The sequence below is a fragment of the Aquarana catesbeiana genome, linkage group LG11 (genome assembly GCF_042186555.1).
Source record: "Aquarana catesbeiana isolate 2022-GZ linkage group LG11, ASM4218655v1, whole genome shotgun sequence".
In the NCBI taxonomy this organism is placed as follows: Eukaryota; Metazoa; Chordata; class Amphibia; order Anura; family Ranidae; genus Aquarana; species Aquarana catesbeiana.
Genome location: NC_133334.1, coordinates 124,562,274 through 124,578,044, shown reverse-complemented (window position 1 = coordinate 124,578,044; position 15,771 = coordinate 124,562,274).

Sequence of the window (15,771 nt, the reverse complement as noted above, 5' to 3'; positions counted from 1 at the left end):
AAAAAACTAGAACTCAATTTTAATGCAGCCTACATATCATTTCAAGATAATCCATCTCAGAGTACAAAATCTCATCTGGAAAAATCTAGATTGGAATATGATCTATTTCTCACTGAGTCAGTTGATAAATCCCTCAAACGCTCCAAACACAATTTCTACATGAATACAAACAAACCAGGTACATATTTGGCTTGGGCATTAAATTCAACTAACAAATCTTTCAAACCAATACGTTTGAAATTATCAAAAAATGTTTACACTTGTAATCCAGTTAAAATAGTCCATAAATTTCACTCACATCTCGCAACTTTATACAAGACAAACAATTAATTTAATCCTACAGAGGCTGAATCCTTCTTCTCAAAAATAACCTTACCTGAGTTATCTCAGAATCAAAAAAGCAGTTTGGATGAGCCTATAACTATAGATGAAGTTGCTAACGCCATAAAAGACCTAAAACTTAACAAAAGACCAGGCCCTGATGGCTACTCGGCTTTATACTATAAAACATTCTCAGAAATACTCTCTCCCATTCTCACTGAAACTTTTAACAAACTTCTAGATGGACATTCTTTTCGGCAAGAAACACTAATGGCAATTGTTTGTATGATCCCAAAACCCCTTTCTGATGATACTTCCTGTGTGAATTATCGGCCTATCTCTCTGTTAAACCTCGATATTAAATTATTAGCAAAAATAATAGCAAAACGCCTTAATAGCATTATAGGAAAATTAATACATAGAGATCAAGTAGGCTTCATGCCAAATAGACAGGCAGGCGATAATATACGCAGGGCAGTGTTATTGGCACATATTGCTAAAAAACGGAAAATCCCTTTATGTTTTCTATCTCTCTATGTTAAGAGGGCATTTGACACAGTATCCTGGCAATATATGCAATATTCATTACAAAAATGGGGTTTTGGACCCCACTTTTTAACATGGATCAAAGCATTATATAATAAACCCAAAGCCTATATAAAATATGCTGGATACAAATCTGAAGCCTTTAATATCGAAAGAGGTACCCGACAGGGTTGCCCATTATCTCCCTTATTATTTGCCCTTATACTTGAACCCATGGCCCAATACATCAGAACAAACCAAACTATAACTGGCATTGAAGTAGGAGGTATTACACACAAATTATGTATATTTGCAGACGATATATTACTTTTTCTATCATCACCACAGGTCTCTGGTCCTAACTTAATACCAGCTCTTGATGGATTTGCAGCCCTATCCGGCCTTATGATTAATCCTAAGAAATGCCTAGTGCTTAATATTTCACTCACAAACATGGAATTGATCCCGGCTAGGGCTGCACTCCCATTCACATGGGCAGAAAAATCAATTCCATATCTTGGAATTCATTTAACAGCATCTCATTCTGACTTATTCTCAACCAATTATCCTCCTGTACTAAGACAGATCACAAATCTAATAAAACAATGGTCGCATCTTCCTTTATCCTGGATAGGGAAGATTAATGCAATCAAAATGACTATTCTACCCAAATTGCTTTATCTATTCAGAGTCCTCCCTATTCCAATTCCTTCCTATTTTTTGAGAATAGTACAAAAAAGAGCAACTTCGTTTATATGGGGCTCTTCTAAACCACGTATACCTATACACACACTACATCTTCCCAAAAATAAAGGAGGCCTGGGATACCCCAATTTTACTAACTACTACAGAGCAGCACATTTGGCCAGTCTGTCCAAATACCATGCAAAACAGGAAATCCCATTATGGGTATTTATAGAGGCTTCAGAAAATGACCCTCTATTAATATCAAATTTATTATGGCTTGATCCTAAAGACCGCTTTAAAATTCATAATCCCATAACTAAACACTTCTTATCTCTCTGGGATAAACTAAAAACCAAATATCAGTTACAATCTCCACACAATCCTCTCCTTTCTTTTATCAGAAATCCGGCCTTTTATCCGGCATGGATCTACCCAAATTCTTTTAAAGCTTGGACAACATCAGGCATTCAGACACTAAATGACTTCATAGCATCTAAATAATTCCTTTCATTTCCATCGCTTAGAGAAAAATATGATCTACCAAACTCTGAGATATTTAGATATCTCCAAATCAAAAATTTCTATACACCATTCCTAAAGGGGGATACACCATTATCCCAATTATCCATTTTTGAATTAATCTGTACAAAAGATCCATTTGCTAAAGGTACAATTTCATCACTTTATAATCAATTATATGGAGTAGCAAATCTTAATAGACCCTCTTACGTTCAGAGGTGGGAGGAGGACCTGGGACGAACTTTAGAAGACACGGACTGGTCTAACATATGGCTCACATCTAAGTCATCTTCACCCAACATCTTAGCACTGGAGACAAATTATAAAGTCCTAACTCGCTGGTACCTTGTACCCGCTAGAGTGGCAAAATATTCACCTAATACCTCAGCTCTTTGTTTTCGAGGATGCCCAGAAATAGGCACATATTTACACATATGGTGGACGTGCCCAGTAATCCAAACCTTCTGGAAGGAAGTCTTCGTGATTGCATCTAAAATATTTAAAAAAATAATACAACCAGATCCATATTTAACTTTACTTAATCTAAAACCGGAATGGTTAACACTCTCTCAATTCAAACTTATGATCCAATTAATAATGGCTGCAAAACAAACAGTGGCCAAGGCATGGAAATCTCCTACATTGGTACTAGCAGAAACAATTCACAGAATGAATAATACAATGTCCCATGCTAAGATGGTAGCCATCGATCAAAATCAAATTCCAAAATTTGAAAAACTTTGGCATCCTTGGATAAAACAACAGTTCCTGTCAAACTTCAATGACTCTGTCCTGTTGCCATGGTAACAGATTAAATGACTTACAGAGACACCCATTCTAAGGCTTCAAAGAGAACTAAAAAGAATAATAAACTGATGAGCGGGACAACCTTGTGGACCATACCTCTACCTTTCAACCCTTTTTCTTCTTTCTCTTTCCTTTTCTCCACCTTACGATTAAAGCTCATTATCAGAATTTATTTGACCTATATACACTCTACTTGTAAACAATATGTATAGTAGGTATAAATCATTTAAATACCTACAAAAGTAACTAAGGAAATGATATATATCTTTAATTTAATTTAGGTTTACGTGAACCCAATGTTTAATATTTGAAATTTCATGATATTTACCTACATAAACCCTACTGTAAAACAATGAGCTTACTTTATAAATCCTTGTAAACTTACTTTATGTATCTTTATAACATTGTATACTCAATAAACTTCTTTTGACAAGGAAAAATTACCTTTCCTTTTCAATCTGCAGCTGCTGTCATTTTCTGTAAATACAATGCAATATGGCTACATGGAGTTGTTCTGTACACAGAATGTGTGCAAAACGACCCCCAGAAACATAATTTCCTGCTTGTGTGATTGGCTCGCTGATTTTCCCAGAAGTCTACGCTAAGATACAAGTCAGATTTTTGTCATTCCCTGCACCAAAATTTTCATTTTTGATAAGATACTCCCAATAGGAACACATCTAAAGTTAAACAGACCCAGCATATTGCCTCATTAGAGCTCTGCAGGTGCACAGCTGGTTAATAATTATAAAACCACTCCCATTAGCCTCACTCTGCACAGATGAACAAACAGTGATTTATTCAGTATAACAAAAGGTAGGAATCTGCAACAAAGTTTGTTAAAATCCTTATAATCTACATAGATCACCCAGAGGGGAATGTTTTCTTTCTCAACAAAAGTGGAGTTGCGCTTTAATAAAAACTTTGTTCGTAACCTTTGGGAAGCCTTATGCCCCATACACACGGTCGGACTTTGTTCGGACATTCCGACAACAAAATCCTAGGATTTTTTCCGACGTATGTTGGCTCAAACTTGTCTTGCATACACACGGTCACACAAAGTTGTCGGAAAATCCAATCGTTCTGAACGTGGTGGCGTAAAACACGTACGTCTGGACTATAAACGGGGCAGTGGCCAATAGCTTTCATCTCTTTATTTATTCTGAGCATGCGTGGCACTTTGTCCGTCGGATTTGTGTACACACGATCGGAATTTCCGACAACGGATTTTGTTGTCGGAAAATTTTATATCCTGCTCTCAAACTTTGTGTGTCGGAAAATCCGATGGAAAATGTGTGATGGAGCCTACACACGGTCGGAATTTCCGACAACAAGGTCCTATCACACATTTTCCATCGGAAAATCCGACCGTGTGTACGGGGCATTACTCAACAGATCAACCTCTGACTCACCACTAATGAAACTAAAAACCTTTATTTTCTAGTTACAGGCCAAACCATCGCTGATGCCTGGAGACTGCCCACTGTGACCTTCATGGAGGTGAAGCAGATAATAATGAGTACCATGATTCATGAGAAACTTGTTTCAATATTGAACAATACTCACCCTAAATTTTTAAAAAAATGGTCGCCTTGGCATAATTACAACTGCAACCTGAACCTTGACTACTCCCTACTCTTGCTATAATGGTGACACCAAAAAGGCCAGATCACCCAGAGGGGAATGTTTTCTTTCTCAACAAAAGTGGAGTTGCGCTTTAATAAAAACTTGGTTCGTAACCTTTGGGAAGCCTTACTCAACAGATCAACCTCTGACTCACCACTAATGAAACTAAAAACCTTTATTTTCTAGTTACAGGCCAAACCATCGCTGATGCCTGGAGACTGCCCACTGTGACCTTCATGGAGGTGAAGCAGATAATAATGAGTACCATAATTCATGAGAAACTTGTTTCAATATTAAACAATACTCACCCTAAATTTTTAAAAATGGTCACCTTGGCATAATTACAACTGCACCCTGAACCTTGACTACCCCCTACTCTTGCTATAATGGTGACACCAAAAAGGCTTTATACAAACGGAGTGCCTGCCGAGGTCTCACTGGCCCTTCTCCCCCCTCTTCACCAAATGCCTTCCTTCTTTCTCTACGCCTCATACTTTTTTTTGTTGCATTACAATCAAAATTCAACCCCCCCTCCCCCCTCTTTACTATAGTGTTATCAGAGCCCATTATAATACCCTTCCCATTAAACAACTATACTTACAGACCTCCATCCACACATTCTGTATTGTCATCTGCATCCAGTTAGGTCTACAGACAGATTCCCTCCCCACTCAACTAACTAACTAAGGCTGACATCTACACCTTTTTAATTGAATGTATGTACTGTATATATTTCCTTTCCTTTCATCTCTACTCAGTGTACTTGACATACCAGCTGTCAAACAATGTATATGTTTTCTATGCTTTTTCCTCAATGTACCCATTCAAATCTTTTGAAAATCAATAAAATATATGTGAAAGAAAAATCCTACATGGCTTTCCCTTCTATGTAATGTTTAAGTGGGGGATAGAGAGTAAGGTTTAACCTAAAATAAATCTGTCTGCACTGCGCTGACAGATCACCATTACCAGTTTTAAGCCTGGTACATGCTATATGTTTTTTTTCCATTCAACCCAGTGGGTTGAACAAAAAAAACTGATGGCTCCAGTCAGAGCCGCTGTACTCACTATGTGAGGTAAGTACAGTGATCTCCCCCGCTGAGCAATTGTGTTGTGACAGGAGGACGCCCTGGCTGAGAGTGTTGATCGGGATGCGGTCGGCTGTTGGTTTTCCAAACAGCCGGCTTCTGTTGAACAGGTCGACATACACATGGGCCGAATGTCGGCTGTTTTTGTTTAACTGGCAAATGTCTCCCGACATTGAGCCTGTGTGTACCTGGCTTTAAACTAGATGTAAACATTACCTGTCCTAACAAAGGGTTAACAAAAGGTTAAAGATCCCATAGCATGAGTGGTGCATTGTATGTTAAAGTGTTATTAAACCCACAACAGTAAATTCTGCTGTATATTCAGAATAGCATGCTTGTTATATTCACTGTGGAAACTTGAGGGGTTAATCCTCTGTATTGTGTAAAAAGGCTCTTTTATCCTGTATGTGCACATCCTCCCCCCTGTGGGTTCTCTCTTGGCAAGGCCAGATAATACACAGTAAGGGTAGTTCTCCTGTATATGCTCAGTTTGGTCTCTAAGCTTTTAGGTCACATGATATGACATCACACATGTGAGTGTGTATATAGATCCTAAATCACAGCCCAGGCCCTGTCTCCTCCTCCATGCCTAGTAACTAAAAAAGAACACAGTGGGTGAGATGTTACATTTTAATTCATGCATGATCCACCTCGCATAACAGCACATGGACACATGCTATAGTGGAAAGCTCCTCCTACCTGAACTCTCAGCACTGGATGGACCTTGCAGTTTATCACGTGACCATGGTATACAGATTAGCCAAAAAGGTATATAGTGGCAGTATTTTAATGTAAAAAGAAGATTTATAATACATGGGCTATTTTCATATTACTGGGGTTAGTAACACTTTATTGCACTTTATCTCAGTTTGTCCCCAGTCTGTCCCCATTTTTAAATTGTTCAGAATAGCTTGCAACCCTGTATACTTGTTCTAAATAATTGACCAGAAAGGTAATAAGTAATGTTAAAAATAGTTTTTTTAGATATGTTGTGTGAATGGGAATACATAATGTATTGTGGAATTTCTTAAAGAGTAACTCCACTTTCATGGGCAAAAAATAGCAAATAAAAAATATAGCGTATACAATCGCTACAAAATCCATATTGTAATTGAATGCTATTAAACATTACCTTTCCTTTCAATCTACAACACTGTAATTGTCTGTAAAATGCAATGCAATTTTGCAACCTGGAAGCATTACATACACTGTTAGTGTATGGTACACCCCCAGAAATGTAATTTCCTGTTTGTGTGATTGACTCACTGATGTTTACCAGAAGTCTGCACTAAGATACAAGTCCTATTTTAAACATCCTTATTATTGGTGAGATACTCACACTCCTGCTACTTCCAAACTTCTCAGTCTAACCTCCTCCTTTGACCTGAAGCAATAGATACATGCTTCTACCCACTCTGATGGCAACACACTTGACCTTGTATTCTCCCACCTATGCACTCCATACAACCTCTCCAACTATCCTTTTCATCTCTCTGATCACTACCTTATTCATTTTACTCTCTATCTCTCCTCCACCTGCTCTCCCTCATACCACCAAACTGTTACCCGTAAAAATCTTTGCCATCTCCATCCTTCTCTTCATTACTCTGCTACTGACCACCTCTACGACAAAATCTCACCTTGCCCCAACCTAGACACTTCTGTTTACAATGCTTCACTGTCATCCTCAATGGACACACTGGCCCCCCTCACTACACACAGAATCAGGCTCCGACCCCTAAAAACTTGGCAAACAGATGGCACTAACAGACATATCAGTCTGGATGTCACACCACTACCTCATACTCAATCTATCAAAAACCAAATTCATTCAATTTCCTCCCCCCTGTGCCCCATCCCCTGATCCCTCTGTCAAGATTGATGGCACAACTATCAAACTGTCCCCGCATGCCAAGGTTCTAGGTGTAATCTTGGACTTTGATCTATCCTTTAGGCCCCACATCCAATCACTGTCTAAACCTTGCTGCCTTAACCTCCACAACATCTCCAAAATACATCCCTTTCTAACCAATGACACCACAAAGCTCCAAGTTCACTCCCTAGTCATCTCATGCCTCGACTACTGCAACTTTCTCCTTATTGGTTTACCTTTACATAGGATATCCCCCCTTTAGTCCATCATAAATGCTGCTGCCAGGCTCATCCACCTTACCAACCACTCCATGTCTGCTACTCCTTTCTGTCATTCCCTCCATTGGCTTCCGCTCACCCAACAAATTAAATTCAAAATACTAACAACAACTTACAAAGCCATCCACAATTCAGCCCCCCGCTACATCACTAACTTAGTCTCAAAGTACCAACTTCATTGTTCTCTTCATATCTCCCAAGACCTCCTGCTCTCTAGCTCCCTCATCACCAGCTCCCATGCTTGCCTCCAGGACTTTTCCAGAGCCTCTCCCATCCTATGGAACTCCCTACCCCAATATGTCCAAGTATCTCCTACTCTGTTTGCTTTTAGATGATCCCTAAAAATCATCCTCTTCAGAGAATCCTTTCCTGCCTCCACCTAACAATTGTACTTTGATTTTCTCCCTCATCTCATCCCCCATAGTTATTACCTTTTGTATCACTTGACCCTCCCTTCTAGATTGTAAGCTTTAACGAGCAGGGCTCTGATTCCTCCTGTATTGAATTGTATTGTAACTGTACTGTCTGCCATCATGTTGTAAAGCTCTGCGCAAACTGTTGGCGCTATATAAATCTTGTATTATAATAATAATAATAAAACTCCCAACCGGTTAATTAGAACACTACAAGTTCATCAGCCAATTGAAAAAGTCAGTCCCAGTCAGATTCACTGTGCACATTGACATAAACAACAGACAGCTATTTCTTGAGCGTAAGAAAAGGTAGGAATCTGCAACAAAGTTTGTAAAATCCCTGCAATGTACATTTTTCACCCAGGGGGGATTGTGTTGTTCTCAACAAAAGTGGAGTTATGCCCTGTACACATGATCGGACATTGATTGGACATTCTGACAACAAAATCCATTGGATTTTTTCAGACGGATTTTGGGCCAAACTTGTCTTGCATACACACGGTCGCACAAAGTTGTCGGAAAATCTGATCGTTCTGAACGCAGTGACGTAAAACACGTAGGTCAGGACTATAAACGGGGCAGTAGCCAATAGCTTTCATCTCTTAATTTATTCTGAGCATGTGTGGCACTTTGTGCATCGGATTTGTGTACACACGATTGGAATTTAAACGATCGGATTTTGTTGTTGGAAAATTTTATATCCTGCTCTAAAACTTTGTGTGTCAGAAATTCAGACGGAAAAGGTCCGATGGAGCCCACACATGATCGGAATTTCCAAAAACACAATCCGATCGCACTTTTTCCATCGGAAAATCTGACAGTGTGTACAGGGCATTACTCTTTAAAGCGTATCTTAGTAAATATAAAATGTCCATTGCAGATGATTGCTGTTTGTGGCCTGTCCAGCTCTGGGAAGCCAATCACTACCTTCTACCCCTCCAGTGCTGTTTGCAGCCCCCCCAGACCACACAGCATTACAGTTGTGATGGTTATAAGTGAGTTTGGCTCCCTCTAGTGTTCTTGTGTAAGACTTTTGTTTGGTTTCTGTAAAGCCACGCTACAAAGCATTGTGGGAGATGTAGTTTAATGAGGAAGTGACTCATGCTGTGAACTACTGACCCACAATGCCCAGTTGATCTACCCACAATGCCAGGTCATAGAACGGCCTGCTGGGCAAGCAAATAAAAAGGGCCATTTTCTGGCCTCTTGGGACGCCATTCAAAACCTGCCTGCAGTGGGGTCTGTGCGTGACTGGGAGACTGCGGCCTGTAAGCTGCGGAGCAGAATCGTTTGGCCTCTGAGGAGTTCCAGAGCACTGTCAGCTGGACCAGCGTGCAGATGAACTTGAGAACCCACGATTTCTAGAGGTTTCCTTCATTACAGTCATTAGCCATCAGAAGGAGCGGTGCGGTGCGGTGTGATGGCGCCAGCTTGGATTGGACTGAGATATCAGGAAAGGAGCCTTGCAAGCATCTGGGCCTTTTGTGGTGAGTGGGCACTTGCCCAGCTCAATATAGTGTACTGTTGACTAAGTGTGTCAGCTATAGACTACTGGTGAGACTTGTAGTCCCACAGAAGTGATCTCACTTATCCATGGGCTGCATACAGTGGAACTTCAGCGTTGCCTTCCCTGTGCTATATAGTTAATGCTGCATGGAGCACGCATGCGCGAGAGCTCTGTTATGGCTGCCTGAGCCGTGAGCTCCACGCCACCCTGGACAGATGAGCCGCACAAGCAGCACTATAACCCACTGGGAAGCATCCCACCTACCTTAACGGGTCCGGGAGCCTTGGGGGATCACTCTGGAATGTCCGGTCCCTTGGCACGACGGGACCTTGGGCCGCAATTCAACTCGGTGGGGGAGGACGGGTGTACCAAGATAGCCGCCAGGACTGAATCTACCCAGCCTCATGCGGCCTTACAGGCCAGGGCACCAGAAAACAGGCCAGTTCTTACCCCAGTGACACTGATTTATGCCCAAGCGGCCCAGGGCACCCCCAACATGTCCCAGGCATTCCCTCATGGCTTCCACAAGCCCCAGGCCCCCTCCCCGGCATCCACGGAGTCCTTGGTAGGCTTGCATATGGAGGGCTATGCACTATCTCCGTCCGGGCCTTCTCAACATCACCTTACTGCTAACCCGTCCCCTGGCTTTTCAGTCAGGGACATCACCACACTACAGGAAGACCTTTTTGCTAAATTCTCTACTCTTTTAGAGAGAGAAATGGCCAACACAGCAACCCAAATCACCAACACTATTAAATCGGATCTCACTAGTTTGGGATCCAGAATAGAGGCCATGGAGGACAAAATAGAAAGTACAGTCTCCAGAACCAACCAAAATGCAGCGCACATTTAGACCCTCCAGGCACAACTTGATACGGCACTCTCCAGGATCGACGACCTTGAAAATAGGTCCAGGAGGTACAATTTTAGAATTAGAGGCCTTCCGGAATCCTTCACCGATATCCCCCTCACGGTACGGGACATTATTTCAGAGCTCATTCCAAATATCCCGCCACACCGTCTAGAACTAGACAGAGTGCATAGGGCTCTGGGACCCCCCAGAAAAGATGGAAACACCAGAAATATAATCATTAAACCGCACTTTTTTGCTGTCAAGGAGGAGGACATGCGCCAATCACGCCTGAAGCTTAAACTACAGCACCAGGGGCACCAGATGCAGATATTCGCAGATTTAGCTCCATCCACCATTCACAGAAGAAGATCTCTCAAACCTCTCCTTACGGTCTTAGCTCAACGGGACATTAAGTACCGCTGGACCTTTGCCTTTGCTGTGAAGTTCACAATCCATGGAAAAACTCACTCCTTTTCCAACCTTCCTGATGGTGAAAGGCTGTTTTTGTCCCTGAAATTAATCTCGCAGGAGGCACCCATGGACTACTCAACGTCGACCTCGGGGTCATCCAAACGTCCCCCTCCTGCCAGTCCAGTCTCCCCTCTTTGGAACAAGGGTCCCTCTAAGAAGTGCAAGGACTGAAGACCACCGTAAGAGGTCGTTTAAATCTCCTCACTCCAATACCCTCCCACGGGCACCTCCTTTTGGGACAGAAGTCCCCTCTGTTGATGGAGCTGGAGCTCCAAACCCAAATTTTGGATCGGTTCAGTCCCCAGTTTCCTGATATACATTGTTTTTCATGGTCCCTCTACCACAAGTTCCCACCATCCAAAGTGGAGAGACTTCAGTGGCTTACTGCCCACCTGCACTACAGCCAATTCAGAAGCATGATTTTGGTTTCCTCTCCCTTCCCGTCGGGGAATCAAATCCGAAAGGAACTGTTACCCCTGGGAGACGAGGGTTCCCCCCCCAGGTTTGTTCTGTGGTGATTGGACCAGATAGGTCCAAATCTCTAGGGGGCCTCTTTCCTACATTACATCAAAGAACCCTTACTCCCCACTCAGATTGTTGGGGCATGATCCCTTTTTGCCCTCTTCACCCCTGGCCTCTCCGGCCTCCTCCCCCTGCTAGGCGGGGGATTAGATAGGACCTGGGGGCGCCGTGTGTGGGGGGCTTATTCTACAGCTACTATTTGTTATTATTTTTACTTGTACTCTCTGTTTTGTGCTAATGGTGGATTGCACCGAAGACGACCATATTTTAGTTGTGCAAAGTTTTTGTTTCAATCACATGTTGTTGCAAGGGTCCGGGTGGCCCCCTTGTGCCTCCACCCATTCCTGGAAAACCAATTGTGTTTGTTTTTTTTGGCATGGGTTGTCGGTCAACCCCCAAGGGTGACCGACGATTAAGAGTTGGGGTTTGGCGGATATCCCCTCCGCCACTCACCACGGGTCTTGTTAGAAGACCCTTGTCTTTATCTTTGTTCTCGTGTTTGTTTTATTTACCCTCCCTCTTTTTCCCCCTTTTATTCTTCTTTTCTCTTCAAGCCTATCAACGGGAGACGACTCCATTCAGTCTCCAAACCAATAAAGGTCTTCTCAACACCTACCATCCTCTTCTCGAAGGTAGAAGGCGTCGAAAGGTAAGTGGCTGCCAGTTTGATGGTCCCCCCCCTCTGTTCCCATGGCTGACAAGATAACAAAGGGAGTGGATCTCAGGGTGGCATCTCATAACGTTCAGGGCCTGAATTCCCCAAGGAAAAGGAGAGTGGCATTTGAATACTACAGATCCCTTAAACTGAACGTAGTGCTGCTTCAGGAGACACACTTTCCGTTTCGATACAACCCCAAGTTCCTTCACTCACACTACCCATCCTTTCACCTTGCAAACGCACCAAACAAGACGAAAGGGGTTGCAATTCTTTTCTCAAAAAACTGCAAATTTTCCCACATCTCTGATTTTAGGGATCCAGAGGGAAGGTTTATTCTTGTAAAGGGCACTATAGAGGGAATACTCTATTCTATAATTTCCTACTACGCCCCTAATAAGGGACAAGCCACTTTCTTCCAGAACCTTTTTACAACTTTAAACCCCCTCCTGGAAGACAAGGTCATTTTTGGGGGAGACTCCAATGTGGCTTTTGACCAGGGACTAGATAAAACGAAACCCCCTAAGGACCAGCTTACACGCCCCACGAAACTGAGCAGTAGAATAGCTAAAATCCTTCACACCAATGGCCTAGTAGTCATTTGGAGGGAACTGAACCCCAAGAGTAGAGACTTTACACACTTCTCCTCCCCCCACCTATCCTACGTCAGGATTGATCACATACTTATTCCAACAAACCTCATTCCCCTGACTAATAAGGCTTCTATAATGGACACAGAATGGTCAGATCACTCTTTGGTCCTCCTGTCCCTGAGAAACACACTTACTGGGAAACGGGGTTCATACTGGCGACTTAATGAATCGATCCTTAGCGACCAAATTCATACCAAGGTGATTGCAGATGCCATCAAAGAATATTTTTGTTTAAATGATGTAGACAACATCTCCCCCGAGACCCTTTGGGCAGCCCACAAGGCTACCATTAGAGGCAAGCTCATCCGGATAGTGACCCAGGTCAAGAAGGAGCATCTGATTGACATCCACATGTTGGAAAAATCCTTTGTAGCCTTAAAAGACGAACACAAAAAACATCCATCTAAGGTCTTAACAGACCGACTGGATGCGATCAGGCTGGAGCTCAATCTAGCATTAACAGCCAAAGTGGAGAAACACATTCGCTGGAGTGGTGCCAAATATTACTACCAAAAAGACAAAATAGGGCCGATGTTAGCCGCTAAGCTAACCCCCAAATACCACTCTCATACTTTCCCCAAACTTCGTATAGCAGGACAGCCTCCAACAGCCAATCCAAACAAAATCATGACTGCCTTCCACAAATTTTTCTCCAAACTTTACAACTCTACCCAATCAGATAGAGGCCCCTTGACCACTTCTTTCCTTCAGAACCTCCAGTTGCCCTCCATTTCCATGGAACACAAAGACTTAATGGAAGAAGCCTTCTCAGAGGAGGAGATAAGGGAGGTTATCAAAGGCCTTAAGACTGGCTCAGCTCCGGGTCCTGACGGTCTATCAGTCCCCTACTACAAGACATTCAGAGAAATTTTGGTCCCCCACATGGCAAAATTCTTTAATTCCAAAAGAGCTCCCCCCTAGATCCACACTTGAACATTGTGTTCATTCTTCCGGTTCCAGCGCCGCATGGAGTAGCTGCTCTTCACCTCAGCTCCTGCAGCTCGACTCCAAAAACCAGCCTATAAAGCCCGCAAACCCACCACACTCACCGGCACTACCTCCACCTACCATCCGGCCACGAGGTGGACTGATTTGTAGAAAAAACCGTCAGCGATTGTACGCGGCTGCGACGGCGCGAACGGCACAGCCGCAAATCAAGGACCTGGCTTCGGCCTACACGGAGCCACTCACACAAACGGAGCCCAACATGGAGGTAAGCAGCGCTTCGGCCCCCTCCTCCTCACTAGCTGACACTCCAACTCAGCACATAGGGGCCCATAACACAGACCTGATTGCACAGGCTGTGGCAGCTCTCCTCTCCCCAATGATAACAGCCTCTGTGGAGAAAGCTGTCAGCACAGGCATGCAACAGCTCCAGGCCCAGCTAGGGGAACATGCCTTCAGGCTGAGGCTGAACATCGCATAGCTAATATAGAGGAAGAATTGTACCAGTCACAATCCACAGAGCAGGCCCAAGACAAGACAAACAAATATATTCTAGAGAAACTGGACGATTTGGAAAATAGACCCAGAAGGAGTAACCTGCCATTTGCGTTCAGCCCTCACGGACTTTTGTGCGAGGCACATTCCCGAAGCACTAGGCCTTCCAGGCCCCTTCGCAGTAGAACGTGCCCACCGCATGGGAACCTTTAACTCCGATCGCAAATCACCCTGACCTATAATCGCCAAATACCTCAACTACTCAGACAAAGCTTTCATCTTACAGAAATTCAGGAAATCCAGATCTCTCCAGATCGACGGAATAAAGAACCTGATTTTCGCGGATTATTCCATTGAAGTATCCAAGAAAAGGAAAGCCTTCCAACAAATTTACTCGGAGCTACACCAGCAACAAATCAAATTTACCATAGCTTTCCCAGCTACCCTCCGACTCAAAGCCCCTAATGGCAACCAGCTCTCCTTTCATAATCCACCTGAGGTGGAGGCCTTCCTAAGATCACTTCGCACAGGTCCCCACCTCAACCCCTCTTCCAGAGCAGCTCCTGTCAACCGTGCTCTAGACCAAAGGAGCCCAAGCAAAGACTCTCCAAAACGGTTTAGAGCCTCTGACCCAAACCAACGTTGCTCCACACCTCGTTGAAGAACACTCTCACAGCTCTATTTTGGCTTCACTCACTATTGCTCTTCAACCGGCCATGCCGGATCAACCCTAACCGAGACGACTCTCACTAAAATTTCTATTACTCTCTTAGTTTTGTTCTCTCCTCCTCCCCAGGTACTTCGACTACTGGTAGGCCAAGTTGTTTCTAATGTTCTACATACTGCTGAATAGTTAAATTGGTTTATTGTTTTATCTTATACAATGATTTTCTCCCCTGGCTTCCCTGCGTAGCTCAGACCACTCTCCCTGTGCACAACCCAAACTGCCAACATGCATCACCCCCTTAAACATGGGTTTAAGTACAGCAGTCAATGGGTCTTGCAATGGGAGCTGGCCTACACAGTGACTCCATGCGGAAAAAAGTGAAGTTTCTCAAATATGTTTTATTGTTTCTCTCTTTTACCTCCCTTCCTTCTGAACCCCTCCCTTCCTTATGCACCCCCATCCTATGATACATATACACCACTTGGCATTAAGTCCATACTTTCAGACAGCCTAAACTCCCCCATATCCCCGCATGTACTTGCAGCCCACCACCACATACTAGTGCACGCAACTCATATAACACCAGCACATACCCCCCTTCTGACCCCCCCAATATGAAATTAGTCTCCTGGAATGTGAAGGGGCTTCGTTCCCCCAATAAGAGAATGAAAATCCTTCGCCATCTTAAAAGACTGAAGACCGACATTGCCCTACTCCAGGAAACCCACCTTTCCACCCCAGACTTCCACCGTATGAAAAAACTATGGGTGGGCACGGTCCTAGGCTCCAATTCAAATGGACGCAAAGCAGGGGTTTTGATACTCTTACACAAAAACCTCCCCTGCACGGTCCTCTCTGTTGAATCA